General features: G+C 50.2%; 1 long non-coding RNA gene across 5 annotated transcripts; it reads right to left on the bottom strand.

The window, feature by feature from the left end:
• Positions 1-1,095: 1,095 nt before the first annotated feature.
• LOC133238263 (uncharacterized) lies at positions 1,096-24,220 on the bottom strand. 5 transcript variants are annotated; one of them, XR_009733493.1, is made up of 7 exons: positions 24,075-24,220; positions 10,559-10,602; positions 7,647-7,776; positions 7,024-7,207; positions 5,102-5,365; positions 4,807-4,951; positions 1,096-1,560 (listed from the first exon to the last, which is right to left on the bottom strand). It is a non-coding gene; the product is annotated as an uncharacterized LOC133238263 (long non-coding RNA). The 5 variants fall into 5 exon arrangements; XR_009733495.1 differs by lacking the exon at positions 5,102-5,365 and having other exon boundaries at positions 23,883-24,220; XR_009733496.1 differs by lacking the exon at positions 4,807-4,951.
• Positions 24,221-24,947: the final 727 nt, after the last annotated feature.

The following is a 24,947-nucleotide window of genomic DNA, read 5'->3' as shown; positions in this document are numbered from 1 at the left end:
AGTCGCTCAGTCGTGTCCGGGTCTTAGCGACCCCATGGACTGCAGCCTACCAGGCTCCTCCATCCATGGGATTTGCCAGGCAAGAGTACTGGAGTGGGTTGCCATTGCCTTCTCCATGCCACGGGTGTATACTTATCTCCAAACTCAAGTTGTATACATTAAATGTAGACAGCTTTTTGTATGTCAACCATACCTCAATACAGTGGTTCTAAAAAATAAAAGTTTCTGGCGCACAGTAGGAACTTAGTTTAGGGTGGCTGCTTGTATCAGTGTGCTGGAGGTGAAACACCAGATCCCAGGTGCCCTTGCCATCTACATGTTTTTATTTGGCTGCATCTGGTCTTTCACTGTGGTGCCCGTGCTCAGTAGTTGTGGCACATGGACTTAGTGAGATCTTAGTTCCCTGACCAGAGATCGAACCTGCACCCCCTGCATTGCAAGGCAGATTCTTAACCACTGGACCACCAGGGAAGTCCCCATCGACCTGTTTTAACATCTTTACAAATGCAGCCTCTGCCCCTGAACAACCCTACATGCAGTGGCTTCTACTCTCCCTCAACCCCCTTGAGCCTTCCACCAAGCTTAAGAGATGGCACGAGAGAGGTCAGACAGGCGAGGTCTGAGGCAGCCCCCAGGCCGTGGCAGGACACCACGCTGTCATCTCTGGTCAGCCATGAACAGACCCTGGGCATTTCTTTCACTGACCCCAAACCTGGCAACCCAGGGACTCTCTATTCCTCCAGGAACAGGGGGATATTCCAGGACTTCTGGTGTGCCCCCAGTAGCCTGCACACCGAGAGAGAGAGGCAGACGAGATCAAGAAAACAGGTTTTGTACAGTTAGAGAAAGACTTTGATGGTTCATAACATCAGGGAAAAAATTCCAGTACCCCGGGGCAAGCTGCAATGTGGATGCTCCTTTCAGCAGCCTGCCTCTGATTGGAGCCGCCTGGAACCTCCCTGCCAATCAGCATGGGCGCTGGGAAACCTGGAACTTTATAGCTTAGCAACGAGAAATCTGGAGGAACTCTGGAATTAATTTAAGGAAAGGAGAAGGGAGGTGGGGAAACCTAGAAGGAAATTAGTAGCCAAATAATCAGACTTCCTGACTTTATTATTACCTTTGTGGCCAAGGCAAGTCATTTTCAGCATTAATTACAAGCAGAGAGGGAATGGGCCAGCTATCTTGTCTCAAACTCTGCGATGTTTTGTTTTTGTTCTTTTTTTTTTTTTTCTTCCTGCACTGGCGCTGGGGTGGGGATGTGAACAGAGCCAAGAAAGAACAGACAAAACAGGTACAATAATTAAAGAAAAACCACACCCCTTCGTCTGCCATAGCTCCCTCCAGGAGCCTTGTCGGCAGTCTCTCTGGAGTCACCTTCTATCATATGACATCGAGGATGTCAGCCTGTCTGAAATGGGAACTGGAGGTCACGGTGGCTCTAGAGGGTTTCTGCAACTTCAGATGGAGGCGCAGTCAGAGGTGGTGATAGCCTGGTCGGTCGGTCCATCTGATGACTGTTTACTGAGCATCATTCATGTGTCACCGTTGAATCAGGGGCTGTAAAACAGAAGTGTGCATTACATACCAGTCCCTGCCTCCCGTGGGTGGGGAGTCTGGCTGGGGTGGGGGAGCCTAGATATTAATAATCAGTTTTAATTTTATAAGGCATGAAACCCCAGTACTTCTGTGGGGACTTGGCGCTGGTTCTCACGTCCTAGAAAACATCCCTTTAGATGCCTCGCTGTGAGACAGAGTGACTGACTCATCCCAGTTGGCTCTGAACTCTCTTGATTTAAGCACCTAAAGTTCCCAGTCCTGGGAAACCCCGAGATGACTGGTCACCCCACCCTGGGACAGGCTGAAATGGGGCAGGAAGCAGCCTCCCTTAGCATGTGGGACTTCCCCAAGCAGCTTGGACACAGGTCAAGCGGCCAGTTTGCTGTGTGGCTTGGAGTAAGTTACTTGGTCTCTCTGGGCCACTGTTTCCTTAACTGCAAAATGGAGTTTGACCTGGTGAGCTTTTCATCTCCTGGAAGTTCTGGTTTCCTGGCCCTGCTGCTGCATCTCACAACCGAATCAATGCAGAGGGCTGAGCAAAGAAGGCAGGGCCGTGTACCCACAGTGCAGCCCCGGGCAAGTATCTCACTTCCTCCATAAAATAGTTGGAAGAATAGTACTTACTTCGTGGAACTATGAGCACTCAGTTAAGTAAAAGTATCCTATGGGTTTGGCATAGCTGGATACTCTCAAGTTGCAAAGTGTGGATATCTTGGTTAACAAAAAGTAAGATTAAGAAGTATGACATTATGATTAAGAGTTATGGGAATTCCCTGGTGGTCCCAGTGATTAGGACTTGGTGCTCTCACTGCCTGGGCCCTGGGTTCGATCCCTCATCGGGGAACTAAGATCCCACAAGCTGCAGGGTCAAAGAAAAAAATGAGTTACGGTGTTTCCTAACTAGTGACTGCCAGTTTTCAAAAAAGTTTTTTAAATATGTACTTTATCACAGTACATACTCTTTTTTTTTTTTTTTTTTGGCTGCTCTGGGTCTTAGTTGCGGCACTTGGGATTTTCAACGTGGCATGCGAACTTTCAGTTGCAGTATGTGGGATCTAGTTCCCTGACCAGGGATCGAACCCAGCCCCCTGCATTTGGAGCACAGTGTTAACCACTGGACCACCAGGGAAGTCCCTTGTTGTTGTTCAGTTGCTAAGTCGTATCTGACTCTTTCTGACCCCATGAACTGCAGCACGCCAGGCCTCCCTGTCCTTCACCATCTCCCACAGTTTGCTCAAACCCATGTCCATTGAGTTGATGATGCCATCCAGCCATCTCGTCCTCTGTCGTTCCCTTCTCCTCCCGCCCTCAATCTTTCCCAGCATCCGGGTCTTTTCCAATGAGTCAGCTCTTTGTATCAGGTGGTCCAAGTACTGGAGCTTCAGCATCAGTCCTGCCAATGAATATTCAGGACTGATTTCCTTTAGAATTGACTGGTTTCATCTCCTTGCAGTCCAAGGGACTCTCAAGAGTCTTCTCCAACACCACAGTTCAAAAGCATCAATTCTTCAGTGCTCAGCCTTCTTCATGGTCCAACTCTCACATCCATACGTGACTACTGGAAAAGCCATAGATTTGACTATATAGACCTTTGTCCACCAAGTGATGTCTCTGCTTATTAGTATGCTGTTTATGTTGGTCATAGCTCTATCACAGTACATACTCCTGATTGCCTTTCACCTTCAGGTGTCTAGTTCCATGAGGTGGAGACGAGGTCCTTTTTGCCACTGTCTCCCCATAATAAAGATTTGTTGAGTTCACTGAGGTTGTATCAAGCTCATTTTACTGGTGAGAGAATTGAGGCTCGGGGAGGTGAAAAGTCCTGCCAGTAAGTGGAGAAGAACTGAGCCTGGAACTGATTCAGGGTCTTGTTCTCTCCATTTATTGGCCTCTGCTTCCTCAGGGGGCACATAGGGAAGGCCTGAGTGATGGCAAAGGAGTGCAGGAGGCGGATGTGGTGGAGGGAGTAGGGCTGTGAAGATCTGCCTAGGAATTCTCCAAAGGGAGCAGCTATGATGGGCCGAGCGTAACGCCAGCAGCCTGGCTTGATCCTCATGTGGACAGGAACCTTTTGGATGCTGCTTTCTCACCTCGCTGGTTGCCATGGCGACACAAGAGGGTGTGCACACATGCATGCACTGAGATGTATCGCAAACCTGCTACCCAGGCTTGCCTCAGAGATGCCAGCAATGGGTAGGCAAGTCAAACAAATAACACAAGTGCACACAGGTACACGGTACCGTAACCCTAGCTGTGCATCACCCAGCTTCAATAATCACCAAGTCTCAGCCAACCTTGTTCCATCTATAACCCCCCTTCCCCTCCTTCCTCATCCTAGATACTTACAAGCAAATTCCAGATATCTTCTGCAAATATTTTAATGACTCCAAAAATAAGGATTTTTTTTTTTACTGCCGTCATCCATACTAAAACGAATAATGCTTTAATAATCAGAAAATATCCACTGTTCCCAATTTTCTGGTTGTCTCATTAACTATCTTCTTTACAGCTGGCTAAAATCATTCATACAAAATGGCTCATACATTATGATTGGTTCACATACCTCTTACCTCTTTCTTGATCTCCTCCCCTCTCTTTTTCTTCTCTTGCAATTTATTTATTGAGAAAACTGAGTTGGTTGTTCTATAGAGTGTGCCAGTCTGGGTTTTGCTTATTGGAAAATCCCATGGACGGAGGAGCCTGGTAGGCTGCAGTCCATGGGGTCGCTGGGAGTCAGACACGACTGAGCGACTTCACTTTCATGCATTCGGGAAATAAATGGCAACCCACTCCTGTGTTCTTGCCTGGAGAATCCCAGGGACAGGGGAGCCTGGTGGGCTGCCGTCTATGGGGTCGCACAGAGTCGGACACGACTGAAGCGACTTAGCAGCAGCAGCAGCAGCAGCTGGCATTATATCAACATAATATAATACCTGTTCCTCTCTGCTCTATATTTCTTATAAATCAGTAGTTAGATCTAGAAGTCCACTTAGACTCATGTTTGTTATTTTTTGTGTGTGTATGACTGCTTCCTAGTGGATGCTTCCTATTTCTATTTGAAGACACATAATTTGTGGTTGTCCCCCTTCATGATGTTAGCAACCATTGATGACTGCTGTCTAGATCCATTAGAGGTTGAAAATGGTGGCCTACTAATTCTATTCTTCTGTCTTGGTTAGCTGGAATATGCCTATAAAGAGACCTCTCCTAATCAGCCATTTGGTTCCTGTAAAGTATGGCTCATACCAGAAAGGATACATGCTTGACTCTTTCCTCTTTATTTGACAGTTTTCAAACTAAGAAGCTGGTCCCAGGGAGTTCTCGGGTGGCCTAGTGGTTGGGATCCCAGGCTTTTGCTGCCAGGGCCTGGGTTCAATCCCTGGTCTGGGAACTGAGATTAAAAAAAAAAAACACATCAGTCCCAACATCCTCCAAAGATGACAAATGAGTTTATGTTTTCCTGTTTTTCTAAGTATCATTGTGAACTTACAGGTTTGGACATACATAACCCATTTTCTTCCACTGCAGTTATTATACTTACCGATGCTCAAAATGTCCCATCTTTGGCCAGTGGGAATCTCTTCACATTGTCTTCCTGACTCCTTTCTGACAAGTCCCCTTAAGTCTGTGACAGTTTCTGAGCCACCTGGATGCCAAGCTGTTCAGGCTCATCCTCCACATTTCCTGCTCAGACCTGGGGTCTGCCCTCTCTCCACACATCACTTCTAGTTAGAAGTGGGGTTTAGAGACCACAATGTGGGTTCTGCGAGTGCTCACTGTTCCTGAATTGCCCGTTACGTCAAACCTTTTCAGTGGACAGGGACAGGAAACACATGCTTTATTTTGTAAGGCAAAATGTAATACCAGTCTATTATTCTGTAATACCAATACTTCCCATTCGGACTGGGGACTCCAGGTTTTTCACTTCATCTCTATGATCTTACATCCACATCTCTTTTCTTGCATGACCGTGCGACAGAGCCTGTTTCTAAAAGCAGAGCTCCCCATTGGATCTCCCATCAAGCAGGAAGCGTGTGGGAAAGCACTTAAGTCTTCCCCTCAGAAATGAGCCTGTCTCTGATGAGGAGGTTTAGAAGTGGCTCTGAGAGAAGCCCAAGTTGTGGTCCACAAGGGATCACATTCTCACGGCAAATGAGCCAGCGCCTTTCACGATCCCGTGTGTGGAGCCTCACATCTGATTGCTCTTAATTCACAAAGCACCTTTAAGTCACATGAGGAATTATAAAAACCCCTCTCAATCACAATTAAGTCAGAATCTCTGGGGCTGGGACCCTAACATTTTTTTAAAAAGCAGTCCAGGTAATTTTATTTATGTGGCTGTGCAGGGTCTTAGTTGTGGCATGTGGGATCTAGTTCCCTGACTAGGAGTCGAACCCAGTGCCCCCCTGCCTTGCTCCCCAAATCGAGAGGGCAGATCCATGCTTTCCTGGACTACCAGGGAAGTTCCAGTCCGGGTAATTTTTTTTTTTAATGTTCAATTCACCAAAATTTTAGAAAGTCAGTATAGTTAACAGATAATAAAACATTGATAAAGGAAATAATTCAGTCTTACAGCTATTTTGCCTATCTGGAGTATAGTCATTAAAATAGCCAGATAGGATATTACATAAGAGTCCAGGTGATTTTAATGTGCAGCCAGGGTTTAGAATCACTGCTCTAGTCCTTCCTTCTCAGCCAAAGGAAGAGAAGGAAACAAGGGCTATGGTGGATGCTGCCTTCAAAGCCCATTAGCTTGAGGTTGAAACCTAGCACTGCCTGTCTCTACCTAGGAAACCTCTGGAATGGTGCTGAACAATGGAACTTTCTGCAGTAATCGAAATGATCTATATCTGCACCATCCAATGTGGTGGTCACTAGCCCTGTATAGCTATTAGTGCAACCTAAGCAGTGAAATTTTAGATTAAAACATTTTAAACTAATTTACACAGAAATAGCCACAAGTGACTAGTAGCTATCATCTTGGACACCACCACTCTGGGAAATCACTTAACATCTAGGAGTCTCATCTTTATAAAACAGGGACAAATAAGAATGACTTCCTTGGGCTGTGGTCGGGACTAGAGATAATGTATATTAAGTGCCTGGTATACACAAGACATTCAATAAAATGCTGCTTATTTTCCTTATTAACATCAGCCTGTCACTCCTTAAAGAAAGAAAGAAAGGAAAACTTGCCCAGAAAATAAGTGCTCAAAAGTACCGGACTACAGAGACTAAAAATTCTGAGCTGTTCCAGAGAAACTCTCAGAAAATATTTCTTAATTGTAGAAGTTCAATTACAGCGAGAGGTTATCAGTTGCAAGGGCTGTATTTCATTACCGATCTAGCCACAGCTCAATAAATTAAGCAATCACTCAAAATAACATGTTGCTTTAATCCCCTCTTGGAATAAATTCAAGTTGCTTGGTTTTATATTAGCACAGCTCTTGAAAGGCAACTCACATTGGCCTCATTTCTGTTTCTTCAATTCATCAGCCCCTCTCTGGATAAATCTTTGCATCTCCTGACTAGCAGGACAGAGGAGTCCCAGCCGAGCAGACCTCCTTTTATTAAAACCGGAGTGTTTTCCATCATTTGGCCTTTACATGTTCCACGTTTCATTTGCTGAAATTACTGGCAGGTTTATCTGCAACAAAGACAGAAAGAGAGCAAGAGGCAGCAGCCCAGTTCTGAAACACCCCTCTGAGAAGCCCAGCTCGGACGTGCGAAGCAGACGGTGGTGGCTTTTCCACCCTCATCTTCTCCCTGGTGGTTTCTCATCTCACAGTAGAATTTCGTTTCTCCTAGAAACTTGGCACCGGAGGTGTCAGCCCGGGAACATATTTGTTTGTGTAAATTAAAAGGAGAATATGTTTTGACCATATTTAAGTTCTAGCTGTGCTAAAGAAATAAATACTGAGTTGCACAATGCGCCTCACTGCATGGTTCTGGCTCACCTCCCCAGACTCTGTCTTTGTTTATAAAACCTAAACGAGAGCTCTGAGCAGCTCAGTGCCTCAGACAGCTACAGGGAAAACCTCACGGGCTATGCCCACCCCACAGGCCCACATGGAAAGTCCTCTTACCTGAGTTTGAGATCTGACATGCTGCTGTCTTGACAGGATGGGCGAGGGTGTTGGCAACAGACACCCTCACCTGTGCATTGTTGATGGGCGTGTGAATTTCACCACCTTGGTGAATGGCACTGGGCAATAGCTGTAGAAATTTAAAATGTACACATTGACCTGGAAATCCCACGTCTAGGAGTGTATCCAATGGTGTATAGCTGGACAGATACCAGAGAGTATCTATAACATTAAAATCCTGGAGTTAAGTGCTTACAGTAGGGGACAGGTTAAGTGTGCATTGCTAGAAGTCCTTAGAAAGCTTCTGGTAGGTCAGAGGGCTGTCGTGCCTTCAGGATATAAGCCATCCCAGCCCCCCGCCACTGTTCTTAATGTTAGAAGCCAAACAAGTGTGTGCTCTCGAATATGCTTAGAAAATTTATGAAGATTATGCAGACTGCATATGGTGATTACATTTAAAAAGTGAAACTGGAGTTAAGAGGAAAATTGCAAAGGGGCTCCTGTATCTCCCATGTTTCTGTACTGTTTTTCTTACCATATGCATGGTATTATTTTTGAAAATTGGGATAATTAAAAACACAGAAAATGGCGTTTAAAAAATCATTTCCACACTTGACGGGAGCGAGGTAATATGATGATAATACTCTTTTCATCACATATCTGTCAGGCCAATGAAGTGGTGGTGGGAAAGCTTTGCTTTTCTGGTCTTTAAGCAAATAATATAGAGGGCTGAATGGTGACTCCTAGAGCGAGCAAAGGTATGTCCACGTCTCTCCCAGAGCCTTTACAGGTTTCCTTATATGGAAAAGCTGCGGTTAAGTTAAGGGTCTTGAGGTGGAATTTACCCTGGATTATTCAGATAGGCACTAAATGCAATTACAAGCATCCTTTTATGAGAGAAGCAGAGACAGACACACAGGGACGAACACAGGAAGACAGAGGCAGAGATTAGAGTGATGTGGCCACATGCCAAGGAGTACTGGAGCCACCAGAAGCTGGAGGAGGCAAGGAATGGACCTTCCTCTGGAGCACCTGGGCGGGGTGTGTCCCTGCCAAGTTTGGACTCCTAGCCTGCAGAAGTCATAGGTTTAATAATTATAACAATAAGGAAATGATAGATTTTTGTTGTATCAAGCCACTCAGTTTGTAATAACTCGCCCTAGGAACCTAACACATCAGCTGACACTCACAGCACCTGTAAAATGCATGAATTGCATTTTTGTTGCTTAGTAAGTCCTGTCTGATTCTTTGCGACCCCATGGACTGTAGCCCGCCAGGCTCCTCTGTCCATGGGGATTCTCCAGGCAAGAATAGTGGCACTTCCTTCTCCATATCAACATATGGAATGCAGTTCACCAGTCACAGGGAGCTCTGGATGCTGGGAGAGTGGGTGGGAAAAGCAATCTTCTCAGCAGCTCCACTGAAATCAATCCTGGATTGGTCCTGCTTAGGTCACACGACCACACCTGAACCATATGAAGTGCATAGGGAGAAACAAATTTGGTAAGGTGGTTATGGTGAATTCATGCCACACACAGTTAGTGAGCATCTAATAGGCGCTGCGGACACAGCAGAGAAGAAATTAAAGATAGCTGCCCACCTGGAGCTGACACTTCCGTGAGAGAAAGTAGATAAATAGAGCATGGAAAAAGACCAGTGGTGGTAGAAGGGAACAAGAAAGCACGGAGAAAAGCAGGGATCGAGATGGGGTCTGGGAGAATGCAGTTCACTGGCAACTGCAGTACAGGAAATCAGAGAACTGACTTTGGAGGAGAGGCCTAAAGGAGATGAGGGCATGAGCTGTGTGTCCGCCTGGTGCAAGAGTATCTGGCAGAGGAAACACGTATAGAACTTAACACACTGGTTGACCTGAATCAGCAGGAAGGAGCGACCCTCTCTCCCCTTCTTTCCCTGCCTCCCGCACTTGCTGCCCACCTGCTGCATGCCAGCCACTGGAGTGCAGAGATGAGTGAGACCTGGGCTCCAGGCTCAAGGTCACCACTCACAGGCAGAACATGTCATTCCATTAACGTGGTGGGCGTTGGAGCAGAGGCCAGGACAAGCTGCAGGCTCCGTCCTTGGTGGAGAGCCCGGTGAGGAGAAGTGGATGTGTGTTGGGAATGAGGTCACAGAGATGCAGGCAAGCAGAAAGAAGTTGGGACTTGAAGTCCAAGAATAAATGTTGAGCTCTGATTCAGTGGTAAATTAATTGGAAGCAGGCTGGTGGTGGTGGGCAGAGATGGAGAGGGCCCCAGGGGAAATCTCTCATTCCCAAACACAGCAAGGCAAACCTAGGCGGAGAACTGAGTTCTGAGGATAACCTACCCTGCTTAGCTTCACACAGTCCATGAGAAGGAACAAACAGTTCCCAGGTCCTGAATTGGGATGCTCTGGTGCATACAGAAACCAGAGCTGATCTTACTGAGGTATGATGGGGGATTCATTACTCAGGTAACCATGCTGAAGGACGAGAGAGGCTGAGTCACTCTTGGATCCAGGGACAGAACGCAGCGCCAGTCTCTCTGTTTCCTCCCCAAACCCCCATCCCATCCCGTGTTCCTCCCTTCCTCCATGTTGGCCTCAGTCTGTGCGGTCACTAGTAGCTCTGGATGCTGGTGAGTGGGTGGGAAAAGCAATCCTCTCCCCAGCTCTACTTAAAACAATCCTGCCTTGGCCCTGCTTAGATTACGTGATCACACGTGGACCAAGCACTGCAGCCCAGCTCAGAAGTGGGCTGCTATGATTTTTCATATCGAGTCATATGTCTACACTTGGACCCATTACTGTAGCTGAGGCTTCAGTGTTATATGCAGCCATCTTTGGCCATATTCCCACTGGGCATACTGTCTCTTACTCGGAGGGGTAGAAAACGCTGGCAGGAAAAAAAACCCAAAAAACCCAGAGCCACTTACCTCTTCCAGAGACTTCTCCTGGCTGTGCTGCTTCCATAGTCACTCTGAGGGGAAGATTGCCACAATTCTGAGTTAGGCCTTGCATTAAGTTATGCTGTTTGTAAACCCCATATTTGCAAGGATTTACTCAGACCTGGTGTTGTAATTGTTTCCTGCCATTGTTGCTATATTATTTTAATCAAATATAAAGTGTTTTCTTCCTCTTTGGTTTATGATTTCCTCTCCTGTCCCTAAGTAGGAACTGTGTCTGTCTTGTTGGTTACAGCTCATGCCCCATACTTAGCCTCTTAATTTATAGTTCAGTTCAGTCGCTCAGTCGTGTCCGACTCTTTGCAACCCCATGGACTGCAGCACACCAGGCTTCCCTGTCCATCACCAACTCCCAGAGCTGGCTCAATCTCATGTCCATCGAGTTGGTGATGCCATCCAACCATCTCATCCTCTGTTGTCCCCTTCTCCTCCTGCCTTCAATCTTTCCCAGCATCAGGGTCTTTTCTAATGAGTCAGTTCTTTGCATCAGGTGGCCAAAGTATTGGAGTTTCAGCTTCAGCATCAGTCCTTCAATGAATATTCAGGACTGATTTCCTTTAGGATTGACTGGTTAGATCTCCTTGCTGTCCAAGGGACTCTCAAGAGTCTTCTCCAACACCACAATTCAAAAGCATCAATTCTTTAGCGCTCAGCTTTCTTTATGGTCCAACTCTCACACCCATACATGACTACTGGAAAAACCATAGCTTTGACTAGACGGATCTTTGTTGGCAAAGTGATGTCTCTGCTTTTTAATGTGCTGTCTAGGTTGATCATTGCTTTTCTTCCAAGAAGCAAGCATCTTTTAATTTCATGGCTGCATCACCATCTGCAGTGATTTTGGAGCCCCCCAAATTTATAATTTATAGTAATATAATAAGTACTCAGATAATTGGGCTTCCCTGGTGGCTCAGTGATAAAGAATCTGCCTGCTAATAGAGGAGATGCAGGTTCAATCCCTGGATTGGGAAGATCCTGTGGAAAAGGAAATGGCAACCCACTCCAGTGTTCTTGCCTGAGAAATCCCATGGACAGAGGAGCCTGGTAGGCTACAGTCCATGGGGATCACAAGAGTCAGACAGGACTGAGTGACTGAAGTGTTAGTGTTAGTCACTCAGTCGTATCCGACTCTTTGTGACCCCAATGACTAAACAACAGCTTAAGAAATTCAATGAATGGACATTCACGCATTCATTGAACATCCCACAGAGAACAGGAGGAGCTGCCAGGTCCGTATCTGTTCTCTCCTCAGGGATGCGTGCCCCCCTGCCCCCTGCCCCCGGCCCCCCGCCGCCTGCCGCCTTCTCAGTCATGTTGCATTCCCCTTCATGACAAAGTTCTGTTAAAGCCATGTTGGTGTGATTCTGCCGTGAAAAAGAATGATGTTCTGATATGGCTGCAGCATGGACGAACCCTGAGAACATAACGCTGAGTGAAAGAAGCCGGTCACAGAGGGTCACATTCCGTATGAAATATGTCTTTCCTTTGTATGAAAGACCCAGAACAGGCGAATCTATAGAGACGAAGAGGAGATTAGCGATTGTTTAGGAGTGGGGGATGGGGGAGGGGGTTAGAAGATTCGGTGGGAGTGGTGGGCTGTTAAAGGGGACAGGGTTTTCTTTTTGAAGTGATGAAAATGTTTTAAAATTGATTGTGTTGACTGTCGCACAACTCTGTGAACATACGCAAAGCCGTTTGGGGGGTGTACTATTTGAAATGGTTGAATTATGTGGTAAATGAATTCTATCTCAATAAAGCTGTTGGGGAAAAAAGTCATGTCTCCCTGCCCAACCCCTTCTCCTGTCAGGAATCCACGGGCTCCAGCCTCCTGCCTTTGGGAAACCTCTCTCCTCCACCCTCTCTCTGCACACACACACGCGTGCACACACACTCTTCCCATCTCCCCTTCTCGTTACCTTCTTCTGCCTTAAAACATTTTCCCTCCTGTTGCCATTCTTGCCAACTCCAGAGAAATGCATTCTCCAAAGAGAAGTTCCTTCCACAGCCAAAGTGCCCCATTGAGGTATTTTCCTAAAACTCTTTTAACACTTTCCTCTTTAAGTTACTCACTTAACAGCTATTAAAATTACAGTTTTAAAGTCCCCATGGCGATCGATCATGGCAGTCACTAGTAAGTCCTAATAGTTGTAAATTCCAAGAGCTTCATAATCCCAAGGAAAGAGAGGCCAACTGACCCTCTCCCAAGGCCCAGCGGGCTCTGTTCTGAGACATGACTAAGTCGCCTCACAGGTAGGGAGAGACGGTGAGGAAGAATGTGGCCAGGGCCAGGTGCTTCCTAACTGGAAGGCAGGTGTTAGGGTCTGGAACGCGGAGGGGAGGTGAACTATATAGTCTGTGGGGCCAAAATTACCCTACTTCCTGATTTTGTAAATAAAGTTTTATTGGAACATGCAGCCAGGACCACTCATTTACTTAATGCTTCTGGCTGTTTTCTTGTTACAACAGCAGAGTGGAGTAGCTCTGACAAGGGACTGTATGACCTGTAAAGTCTAAAATATTTAGTATCTGGCCCTTTCCAGAAGAAGTTTGCTGACGCCTGATCTGGAAGGTTCCAGCTTGAACTCTGGCTCATCACACACTGGGTGTGTGACCTTGGACAAGTCTGTTCCTCTCTCTAAGCTCGCTGCTTCATCAGGAAGCCAGAGGCAGTAAAGTGCCTCCCGATATGTTGCTCATGCAACAAGACTTCATACATGTGAAGAGTTTAGCTCATATAAAACACTCAGTGTATGCTGGCAGTTACGATATTATTTAGAAATGAGACCAGTAACTTCTACTTCATATGCCGATTATCTGAAGCGATAGAGATCGAGCCTGTGAAAACAGCTCGCCCAAAACACATTAATTATTGTTGTAAATCTCTTAAAGGATTTTCAGATGATTCTTTGCTTGTTAGTAAAACTAAGTTGTTGTTTTTTTTTTTTAAGGGAGCAAATTTGGAACTGTAAGAATGTAGAAAAACTCTAATTTCTGAGGAAAAGAGGAACTTGAACCCCCCCCCCCCCCCGCCAAATCCAAACTCTCATTTAGCAGTCCAGGAAACTGTACCCCCTGATCTTTGGCTGGGACTTGAACCTGCCCAGAATTACAATATTCTTTTGGCTGAGATGGTATCTTCTCCAATAACTGGTGCTCAGGAATCCAGGCCTGTGTTTTCTTTAAACAGTTGTGTTGCCTCTGAAGTCCCCACCAGAGCCTGTTTCAGGTTTTTCTGGCCATACCACGTGGCATGTAGATCTTAATTCCTGAATCAGAGATGGAACCCACCTGCAGTGGGAGCATGGAGTCTTAACTGCTGGACTGCCAGGGAAGTCCCAGAACCTGTTTAAACAGTAATCTGCTGCAAGGCATTGGCATTCAGGTTTGCCGCCTGGGGAGGGAAGAGACCTTTGCCTCCACACCCTTCAGGGGACTGTCCAGAAGCCAGGGCAGGATGGCCACCACTTTGACCTGCTTTCTTCGTAGTGTCATTTAAATCTGTTTTAGTTCAGGAGATCCAGCGGCCTGCCATTCATTTGCTTCATTTCACAATTATTAACTGAGCAGCTAGTACATGCCAGGCCCTGGGGATTCAGCAATGAATGATTCACCCCCTGCCCTGGGCAGCTGCCCCGCCTTCCTTCTAATGGGGACACCAGACAATCAAACAAAAACTAGGGCAATTTGGCCCCGCAGTAAGTCCTGTATGCACCCCAGGATTTCAGTCCCACACTAAACACTGTAATGATGAACTGGAAAACTGTTCTGGACCATCCATCTATGAGAGATTGATGGTAGGAGTTAAGAGGGCCGGCTTTGGAGGAAGTCAGATCTGGGCAAGACTGGCTTTGTAATTTGCAAAACGAAAACGTGAACCCCTTATTCCCAAAATTATTCAGAATTTCAATGACAAGAGTGGAGCATTGAACCAGCAGGGCCCACACTGTGAAGCCGACCCCACACCCAGGGTCAGACTGCTTTAAGCTGGACACAGATGTGTCCACGTGGATATGTCCACGTGGACACATCTCTTCACCTGCCTGAGCTTCCGTGTCCTCATCTGAACAAAGAGATGCTAAGGCCTACCTGAGGCTGGTGCGGCTAGAGAGAAGAGGCAGGCAAAGCTCTGAGTGGGAGAGAGTGGGCTCAACAGCATCATGGCTGCTCTCAGCCTGCAGTGATGGCCTCATGTCATCTGTGAGGACAGGGAGTGTTTATGATGCTTAGTTAGTAGACAGTGGCTGAGACTTAGACAGCAGACGGTCGATGCCAGGCGACTGTCTTTAGTTCTTTACGGATATTCATTTCATCCTCCATGCAGCCCTGCTCTGTAGGTACCATTATAGAGACAGAGAAATTCAGGCCCAAAGAGAAGAAATTTGGTTTGGGTTTCACACCCATCAGTGGAAAAATCCAGATTCAAATCAGGGACACCTGGCCCCCCAGGTCTGTGTTCTCAACTGACCTATGTGTTCCGGGAGTCGTCACATCCCTGACACATACACGTGCACACACACACACGTACACATGCCCCTTCCCTGAGATGCTGACGTGAAGCGGACTGTGTGGAACTGTCCCCATCATGTGGGATTCTTTCTCTCTTTACTTGCTCTTTTGATTTTGCCATACCACTCAACCGGGAGCCCTAGGAGGGCAGGCGCCGTCTTGCTTCCCACGGCATCCCTGGCGCCGGGGACCATGCCGAGCACACAGTACGCCCTCAGGAGGCATGCACCAGTGGAGGCAGCAGGAAGCAGGCATCCAACCAGAGCACTCTGATGCAGAATCAATAGCGGCAGTTCCAGGAACCTCAAGACTGTGGGCTAAAGAACATGTCTGGGTTGGGGGAGATCTCATGGCTAGAAGAACCATCTCACACCCTGCTGGCTTCTCTCACTTGGGGTTCTCCCACTGGGGCAGGGGTGGGTAAGAGGCATTCACAGGGAATCCCTGGGGCCCAGCCCCCAGCCCCCAGCCCAGCAGGCAGAAGGGCGAGGGCACAGGTTGTGCTCTGGCAGCTGGGCCCCAGCTGTCCGCCAGCCTCTCGGTGCCCGCCCCAGCTGGCCAGCCGGGCCCCGATGCCACCCCCCACCCCATGACACAGCAGAAAGTGAAACCAGACCCGCCCCTGCTGGCTGGGACCCAGTGCCCGCTGTTTCCCCATCCCAGGGGGTGGGCGGGGAGAGGATGGCCGGGCCAGGCAGCAGCCTGTCCAAGGAGTGCCCCTCCAGGCCAAGGGTGCCGCTGTGCCCCTGCCCATCCCAGGGTCACTGGTGCCCACCACCTTCTGAGCTGTGCCCTGTTTGTGAGCCACCAGAGCTCCCCAACTGAGTTCTGGATCTTCACACTGCTCTAGGCGGGGTGGGTAACTATTCTCCCCATTTCACAGAGAAAACTGAGGCTCAGAGAGGTGCCCTGGCCAGGAAAGAGGGCACTGGGGTAGCAAGATCCTAAAATAAGAGACCAATCAGAGCTATGGGTGGGTGTAGGGGCAGAGATCCGAAGCGTCTCACTGGTGTTGGCACGCAGGGCAGGAGTTGGCGGGGGGAGACTCGTGGCACCCAGGTTGTCACAGGTGGAGCCCACCACAGGGTGGAAGTGGCATACCAACTCCACAGGTGCGGAAAATCCCTAAGACAAATTCTGAAGAAGTGGACTATGGGGACATCCTAGGTGGCCCAGTGGTTACGACTCCGAGCGCTCACTGCCGAGAGCCCGGGTTCAATTCCTAATCTGGGAGCTAAGATCCCACAAGCCAGGAACAAAAGAAAAAGCATATGAAACTTTACAAAGGATCATCTTGAGTCCTGCCCCATTCTGCCACCTGTACTTGCCTTTGCTTGAATGTTTCCTTGCAAGCAACTCATCCTCTTTATCTTACATGCTTACTGTGCTTGGTCGCTCAGTCGTGTCCAACTCTTTGTGACCCCATGGGTGTAGCCCACCAGGCTCCTCTGTCCATGGGGATTCTCCAGGCAAGAAATTGATGTAAAAAGAAAAAAGTCCTCCTCCCCGGAACCCTAAACTGAAAGCCAACCGCTTGCCACAGTAAAAATCAGCTGTACGAAAGAAATACCTGTTCGAATAATTTACATCTCTAGCCAGGAACCACTTAAAATCCTGTGCCTATCAGACTTGAGAAACTTCTATCCCAGAACGTGGGTTTCCTGTGAGAGGCAATGGAAGTCCATAGAGGCTGAGTCACTTGCCTAGGGGGGGAGACACACTGCAAGAGCTGCAGAGCTGGGGCTGCCTGATTCCAGGATTGCAGAAACCTGTGCATGTGTTGGACTGCAGTCCTGCTCCTGTCTGAGTTGCCTCTGCGTGCACGACGGGTATTAGTATCAGCACAGACAGCTTCCATGTGTAATGCCTGTCCCCACTTTCCCAGCGCCTTCTGAGCCTATCACTTGAACTCACGATAACACGGCAGATACAAGTGAGAACTCTTTCAGGCTGGAGCACGGGGGTGGTGGTCCCTCCCTTGCCAGGGTAGGAAACCGAGGCAGAGGGTGGGAAAGTGGGCTGATTCGGGGAAGCCGGTGAGCCAGTCATGACTGTCCAGGGCTTCTGCCAAGGTGAGGAGCCCAGAGGCCCTGCTGGAAGGCCCAGGCTAAATGTGAACCAGCCTCGTCAAACAGGTAACACTTGTTTCTTCCCCACCTCCCCCGCCACGAACCCCCACAGCACACGCGGACAGCAGCCGCAGTTATCCCGTTCCCCAAGCCTCATCTCCAACATTCGGACCCTGGAGGACAAAAAGCGTGTTTAGCAACCATCTGCGGATGGCATCTTTTTTATTTTCCGTGGTGATCACCAACCAGTTCTCAATGCCACGAGGGGAGCACTCCCGGGGACCAGAAAGAGTTTGGGGTGGGGGCGGGGGGGACATCTTTCTCTCTTCTTTTAGTTGCTGGAGAAACTCAGCTGCCGTGGCTGGCCCAAGGACCCCCGAGGAATACTGCAAGAGCAATAAGGATTTTTAGGGGCATTATGATAGTGGAATGCAAACACATCTGCCCCCAAAAGTCCCTCATTTTCCCTGCGGTAACCAACCAGCTGGGCAGGAAGTGAGGGCTCTTGGAACCCCAAGAGCCAAAACTAAAAAGGAAAAAATGCAGATAGTTACAGCAAACTTGAGACAAGCCGACGCTTTCCCTGGTGCACGGCGGTGGCTCCACCCAGGCTCCCTAAAGGCTAAGAATTGGCTAACTAGGTCTCCACACAGCGGTTTCCATACAGATGCACCTCCTCCATGTCCAGAAAACCAGGATCTGGGATTCCAGGGCAGGTGATAAGGATCAGTCCCTCAGGTCAAGTGAGTCTAGGAAGCCTGGGGCCATCTCCCCCAGACCATGAATGATTATTATTCCCAACCCTCATTACTAATCTGAGTGAATCTCGGATCCTTCCATTTCTCCTTTCTTTGGGATGTGGAAAGTTATAAACTCGGAAACACGGATGAAAATATTAGCAAGCAGGGATTTGCAGAGCTGTATGAACAAGTGAAGGGTGAGAGCTTGGGTCAGGGAGCCTGGTGGTTATCACTGATGGGGCCAGAGTGGAAAAACCATGGCAAAGGTCCACGGTGCAGACTCAAGAAATCAAGGGCAGGGGCTCCCTGGGATGTGTGATCTCCAAGGGTCTCTGGGGACAGGGCCCTCCCCCTAGCCAGTCAGCACCCCGTCCCCCCTACCCCAGCCTTGAAAGGGTTAACCACTCCATTGTTGCTGACACAGGAGGGGGCGGTTGCTCGCTCAGCAAGCTGGCATATCATACTGGGCCATCGGGGAAGAAGGGGCTGAAAACAGCCTCTGTGAGTTCTGTGAATGGAAGTGGCCTTATCACCATCAGAGCGAAAAACGGGGCGAAAAGCCCTGTGGACACAGAACCCACGACCCAGCTGCTCCCTGGCTCCCTGGCACCGTGTCGCGTGGCCCTGACGCTCTGGCAGGGACTCAGGCATCCGTGGCCATCAGCACCCACCCGGCCAGGCCTGTGAGGGAGCCATCCCACACTTGCCATGTGACAGCCGGCAACCGGGCCCAGATCTCGCCTTTCAAACGGCACCTAAAATATTCTCCGAGTGAACCTGAAGCTAAATATGGCCTGGCCTACGAGTGCCTGGTCTGGACCTTTTAATGCCATTCGAAGACATACAATCAGGAACCCACGGGCCTTTTGGTGGCCTGGAGTCCAGTTACTGAGGCCAAATGGGAGGCCTGTGGGATTGGCTGGCTCGGGGCAGGGTGCACCACCCCCCAGAGGGGGCATCCCGGTGCCAAGGCTTCTTTGCTGCATGTTTTATCCCGCAGGGCCCACCCAGTTCTCTCTCTTTGCCGACCCCCAGAGGGCTGGCTCAGACGCGCAGGGCCCCTCATCTACCCCCCTCGATCCCTCCTGCCCCTCGATGACTTGCCATAGCCTTCTCCCCACTTTCAGGCTGCAGCCTTGTCCTGGCGTGGGTTTTCCCTGTACTCGGATTGAAACAAGAGGGCTCAGGACCCCAGGTGGACGGGGCGGCCTCTGGCTGGAGAAGGCACGTGAAAACACAGCCACATGGGGTGGCTTGCACGGTAGCTTCGATGTGTCCCTGCTCTGGGGCTGGCCCCATGCCATGTCCCCCTTGGCCCACCCCGAATGGCAGGATCACAGCCTGGAGGGAGGGCGGAGAGAACACTCAGCGCTCTTGGGCCTGGAACCTACTAGCCTGCTCTGAGCAAAGTTGGGTTCTGCCCTCCACAGAGGCCACCTGATAACTGGGACAGTCAACCCTGAACAGTCTCTGGGGAGGCTATTATCAAGAGCCTAAGCCCCCCTACCCGCCCCCACACACAACCCGACGCTGCCCTTCCAGCCAAGAAATGCTGTGTGCCTCCCTGAGGGCCCCAGCAGGAGAGTCCCCCCTGAGCACCTGTCTGGGGCTTGTTTGGGCTCTGGTGGTGGCTCCAAGGCCACGTTCAGGCCTGGGCTGGCGGCACTCCAGGCTGTTTTTGGGCAGAGATGCCAACAGGTCCAGGCACTGATCTCACAGGTTATTCCAACCAGGGAGTCTGGTTTTCGGCACGTCTCACAGAAAATTTTCACGCCGTGCTGCGCAGCCACCTCGGGGCTCTCCCCTCCCCGTCTGGGCCCAAGACTCCAGCAAACGCTAAGTTTGCCGCCCTCTTCCCAGTGCCTTTCGCCAGTGGCTTTCTTGGGACACCGACACAAGTTTTCATTTTCAAGGTGTGCCCCCCATTCATGCTAGTGCTGCAGCCTTTCCAGAGACACTGAGAAAAGGGGTTTGCTTTGGGGTTCCTTCAACTCAAATGTTTTATATCACGAAGATGATGTAAAACCAGAAACTTGAAAGTTTTGTAAATATTTACGCAGCCCCCCTACAATGGAGGTTGCTGGGAAAGAGGATTTGTTGGGGGGGCGGATTTTGGACCCCAAATCCACTCCTTCCAAACTGTCTTCTACATGCACCCTTTTGACTGAAAAGTCTTCTTGACCTCTAGGCCTAAAGTCGGTGGTCGTTTTCTTCTATGGTATTTGCACAGGTGTTTTTCTTGGGTGCTTACTTTCACCTTGTTCCCCATATGAGAAGCAAAAAGGACTTTGCATTTTCCCAAGTTTGGGATGCTGAGCAAGAAAGAAAATTCCAGAAAGAAAATGGGTTATTTTATTGGAGGATGCCCTTTCTGGCAAGTAAGTCTAAGGACCAAGTTTGCCTTCACTTTTCATCAGATCCATTTCTATCCTCATGCCTAAAATAGCTGTATTTACTCTGCAATCGCAATTACAAGAGGCTGAGCTGGTCTACTATTAGGAAGCTGTAAATTTCTTTGGCCAGACTCTTCTTTCTGCTCTTAATCTCAGGGGGGTGGGAGGCTGCAAAGCAACAAATAGAGAAGAGTGCTCCCCTAGGGACTTTTCCAGCTTTCATTGGCTTGAGTCAGAAACTCACTGTTTTATTTTTAAGGAAGTAGGCGTTTCATTGGAGCCCCTCTTCTAAATATTTCACACACACACCCCAGCTACTCTATATTCTTTTCTATGGAAACATTTTTCCCCCTAGGGGAGTCACTATAGCTTGTGTCTTGCTAAGACTGAAATTCAAAGTTGCTATTTTTTGTTTTTGAAATCCACTTGGTGGGGGGGGCGGTGGGGATGACATCTGATTAGTGAAATTTCACACAGGGGAGCAAAAGGAGAAACACTGAAATGTATTCAGCAGTTCCACCTTTGAGCTATTTTTTTTTCTTATTGGTTGGGGTAGGGGGGAGGGCAGTGGTCAGAATATGAAAAGAAACTGTGATTCTTTGCCGAATTAATGACCACTTCTCACTGCAAAGTGCTGATTTATAATCTCTTCACCATACTACTATGCCTGTTTCCAGGCTTGGGGCAGGGAGGTGTGTATGTGTTGCGGGGGGCAGTTTACTTAATGTATTCATAATTACATGCACCCTTTCAGAGGGCTGAGTGTAAGCAGGGGCTTTCCTGTTGCAAATACTCGCATTAAAGCAGCCCCCGGCTCACGTTCAGCACTCAATTCAGATTTTCCACACTTAACAATTCAGTCATTTTAACATGCAGCTTCATCACTGCGATTAGAGCTCAGTATCTTGGCGCGACATTTGGTGTTCCGGCCTCGTTAATTCACGTAAAACACCCTATTTGTAGAAGTATCATTAGAGGCTAATTTGGTGAGATGTCCTTATTTAGCAAAGTAAATAGGACCTGACAGTCAGCTCTCTGGCACTACGATGGGGGTGACGATTCAGCAATTCACAACGTGACAATTTCCCATCGCCCAGCCACGCTGGGATTGTGGACTCCTGAAAATTGTGCTGTTTCATCGTGTCCCATAACAAAGGGAAAGAACTCTGAAAAGTAAAGAACTGGTTTTTGCCAAGGCCCCAGGAGCGCACATGTCATCAGTGTCTATGTGACATTTCTATTCAACTCGAATTTTCTATCAGGGACTTTGTGTTCAAAAGTTTTTCAGGTAGCTCCCTTTTCTATGCCCTGCTGTGAACACCTGATTGAAATCCAGGTTTGCAAATAAATAAACTTAAGATATGTGAAAATCCATATAGGTTACAACTGGAGGGTAGGGGTGTGTGTGTGTGTAAATTAACAGAACTTAATAAGGTTAATGGGAGGGACATTTGTACCCCCCATCACCCTTGCCTTAAAGAATTCCCTGATAACACATTATCCGGAGTTCCTTATAAAATAACTAAGATCCAGGGTAACAGAATTGCGAAGATACTGCGATTCCATGTGGGGGCAAGCAGGCAAATCTAATGTAACTGCAATTCACGATTTCAGTGATGTTTTGTTTCGAGGGTGTCAAACCGTTTGACACGACCCATATTATCACTCATTCCCTTAAAATCCTGTCTACTGAAACATCTCAAACCACTGGCAGTGGGGTGGGGTGGGAGGTTACTTTCACCTTCTCATACCCTTCTGGGCCTCCCAAAGAAAGGCCCCTGAAAATAGCAGGTTCAACAAACAGAGAACACATACATACACATACACAAAAATGATCATCTAGACACCGCCTTTTGCTTTTACCAAAAGTAGCAAACTTCCCCCCTTTTCTCCCACCAGAGCTTTTCTCTACCCTCACCACTACCACCACCTTCGCAGTGCAACTAGCTCTCTCTGCCCTTTCGCTACAGGGGCCGCAGGAGTTTGAATCCCTCGCCGTCTAGAATGACCCCAAAAGCGGGACTTTGTGGGCCAGTTGGATAAAACATAAACTCATCTCGCCCTCAAAACCCCGATTCTGGGACCACAGCCTCCAAAGCCTCCTTTCTCCAGAAAGGTGTCCCCCTCCACAGATCACACAGCAAGTGGGGCAGGCTGCCTTTGAGGCAGATTTTTGGAGAGTCCTGGATAATTAAAGGAATCATTACTGGGTTTTCCTGAAGGAATGATGGGATAATAGTGGATCTCCCCCAAAGCCAGGACTGCTTGGTAGAAGCGGAGGGGGTTTTCTGCCTGCCCCATGGGGTATCTTTTCCCTCCCTAACCCCTAGACCCAGAGCTGGGCCTGACATCTTCGGAGGAAGACTTTCAGCGTCCAAAACGTCCATCAGCCGAAACGCAAAAGGAGTGCCGGGTGCCTCCTGCGGTCCCACACCCCCTACTCCTTCCCAAATGCGGCTAAAGTTTAGTTGTTTGTGCCCTTAATTGTCTTATTAAAGTCAAATTTGCAACTTGCCCAGACTGGGGGAAGTGATTTCCATCTTAATAGCTCAATTAGCCTCTGGGTTCTGGAAAGGCCATCGGCTACACACACCTTTTCTCCCCATTTTAAACCCCCTCCCTTTTTCACAACTTCTCCTAAAAATAAATTATAAATATGGATGTGTCCTCAGAGGATCTTAGCGGCACATTCCAACGCTCCCCACGGTGGGGCTCAGAAGCAGGAGAAACCAGAAACGCCACCCCCCCCCACCCCAAATCAAAATGACTTTTCCTTTTTCTTCTCCTAACTTTTGCCAGAGCAACTTGGTGTGGTCTCGGGCCCTGCCACCCGGATTCGCACCCCGGAACCTAGTTTTTTTTTTTTTTTTTAACTCCTGTCCAGCAAAAGCTACAGCCAACAGTGCCATGGCTGCCTGCTCCTCGGAAGGAGGGGGCAGCCAACTTTACTTCGGGGAGGTGGTAACTCTCTGGGGACGATGCTCCCGGCTTCTCTGGTTGTCCCCGGGGCCCGGCCCCCGGAGGCTGGAGCCGGGCCCCTCTGCCTGTGCCAGCGCGGCCCCGGGCGCACGTGGAGCGGCGCGGTGCGGCGGGCGTGGACGGGCGAGCGGGGCGGCCTGCGCTCCGCGTGGCACGGATATCGGGGTCACGCCGCGAGTCAGTTTCCCGAACGGGCTTTCCGGGGTGGGGGCGGGGTGGGAGGCTTCCAAAGCGCCTCATTAATTTCCGAGCCCCGGCATTAGGGCGGTGAGGGGTGCTGCCTCGCCCCCATTCCACCTCCCCGCCTAACACGCCCCTCTCCAGAGCCAGGGAGGGGCGTCGGGAGCGGGGGGGGGAGCCCAGCCCCGCCGCCTCGGGGGGCGCGCAGCGGCGGCGGATCCCCTCCCAGACGAGCGTCTAGCGCTGCGTCCCGGGAGAGTCGCGCGCTTCCCCCGCCGCCACCTCCCCTCTCGCGTCGCCACCCACCCCCCAGGCAGCCACCCCGCACCCCCTTCCGTCCCGGGGGCCTGGGCACCCACCTGCCGCGGCCCCTGCCCTGGCCCGGGGGAGGGGTGCCATGCAGGAAAAAAAAAAAGGGGAGACTCACCGCCGCTGCCGCCTCTGGGGGTGCAAGGGGGGCTCCCCGGGCTTGTGCCTTCCAGGGCTCCTGGGAGGCGTGCGCGGGGCGGGGGGCGCCCCGCGGGCCCTGCAGCCTCCGCCTAGATTGGAGCCCAGCCCCAAATCCTTCACCGCGGGTTGTGGGGGGGGACTTCCAGAAAAAAAAAAATACCCTCCTTACCCAGACCAGATCCAAGTGATGGGCGGGGGGCGTAGAAAAGCCCTTTCAGCCGGGAGCGCGGAGCCGACGGGGCTGCACCCGGCCTCCACGGTCCGCTGCCGCCACAAAGCCGCGCCCCCGCCCCCCCTCCCCACCCCAGCCCGGCCCTGCCCGGCCCCCACCCTCCCCCGCTCCCCACCCCCCACGCCCTATGGCCGGCCCGGGGCGGGGGCTGGGCCAGCCCGGGGTTGGCCGTGCTGGGGAGGCGGCGGCGGCGGCCCAGCCGGCTGGGCCGCTCCTCCCCGGCCCGGGAGAGAGGGCGAGAGCCTGGAAGCCGAGGGCGCCCGCCGGCCCGGGGTGGGGGCTGGGGCGGGGGCCGGGTCTGGAGTGGGGGGGCCTTCCTAGAAACCCTCGCCAAATATAGTCGGCGGATAGGGGCATTCCTCGAAATGCGGCGGCGACGTCAGCCCCGACCTATGGGGGGGCAGAGGCTGGGGTTCTCCAAACTGGGGGGGAACGGGGGAGATGGGAGATCCCCCACTTCCAATACCCCCGCGGCCCGGAGGAGGGAGCCTAGGCTGGGCCTCCCTCCGGGCGGGGGTGGGGGGAGGATAGGATTCCCCCAAATGCGCTCCAGGGATCCCTCAGCCGGGGGTGTCTGAATGGGGATACATCTGCTTAAGATTCAGACCTCGCCCCCAGATCACCACCCACCCCCCCCCACCCCCCCCCACTTTCGGGAACACTCAGTGACCTTGCCAGCCGGCGCTTTCAGCCCTTCCTCTGCTGCTTCTGACTCCCCTATCCCTCGTGAACCAACAGAAGAAGTTGGGGCTGCACCAAGTCTGGCCCCACACCTGGTCACCCACCCCTTGGCGGCCTCCTAACCCCCTC

Source organism: Bos javanicus, chromosome 25, assembly GCF_032452875.1.
Source record: "Bos javanicus breed banteng chromosome 25, ARS-OSU_banteng_1.0, whole genome shotgun sequence".
Taxonomy (NCBI): Eukaryota; Metazoa; Chordata; class Mammalia; order Artiodactyla; family Bovidae; genus Bos; species Bos javanicus.
This window is presented reverse-complemented; position numbering and strand designations above follow the sequence as displayed.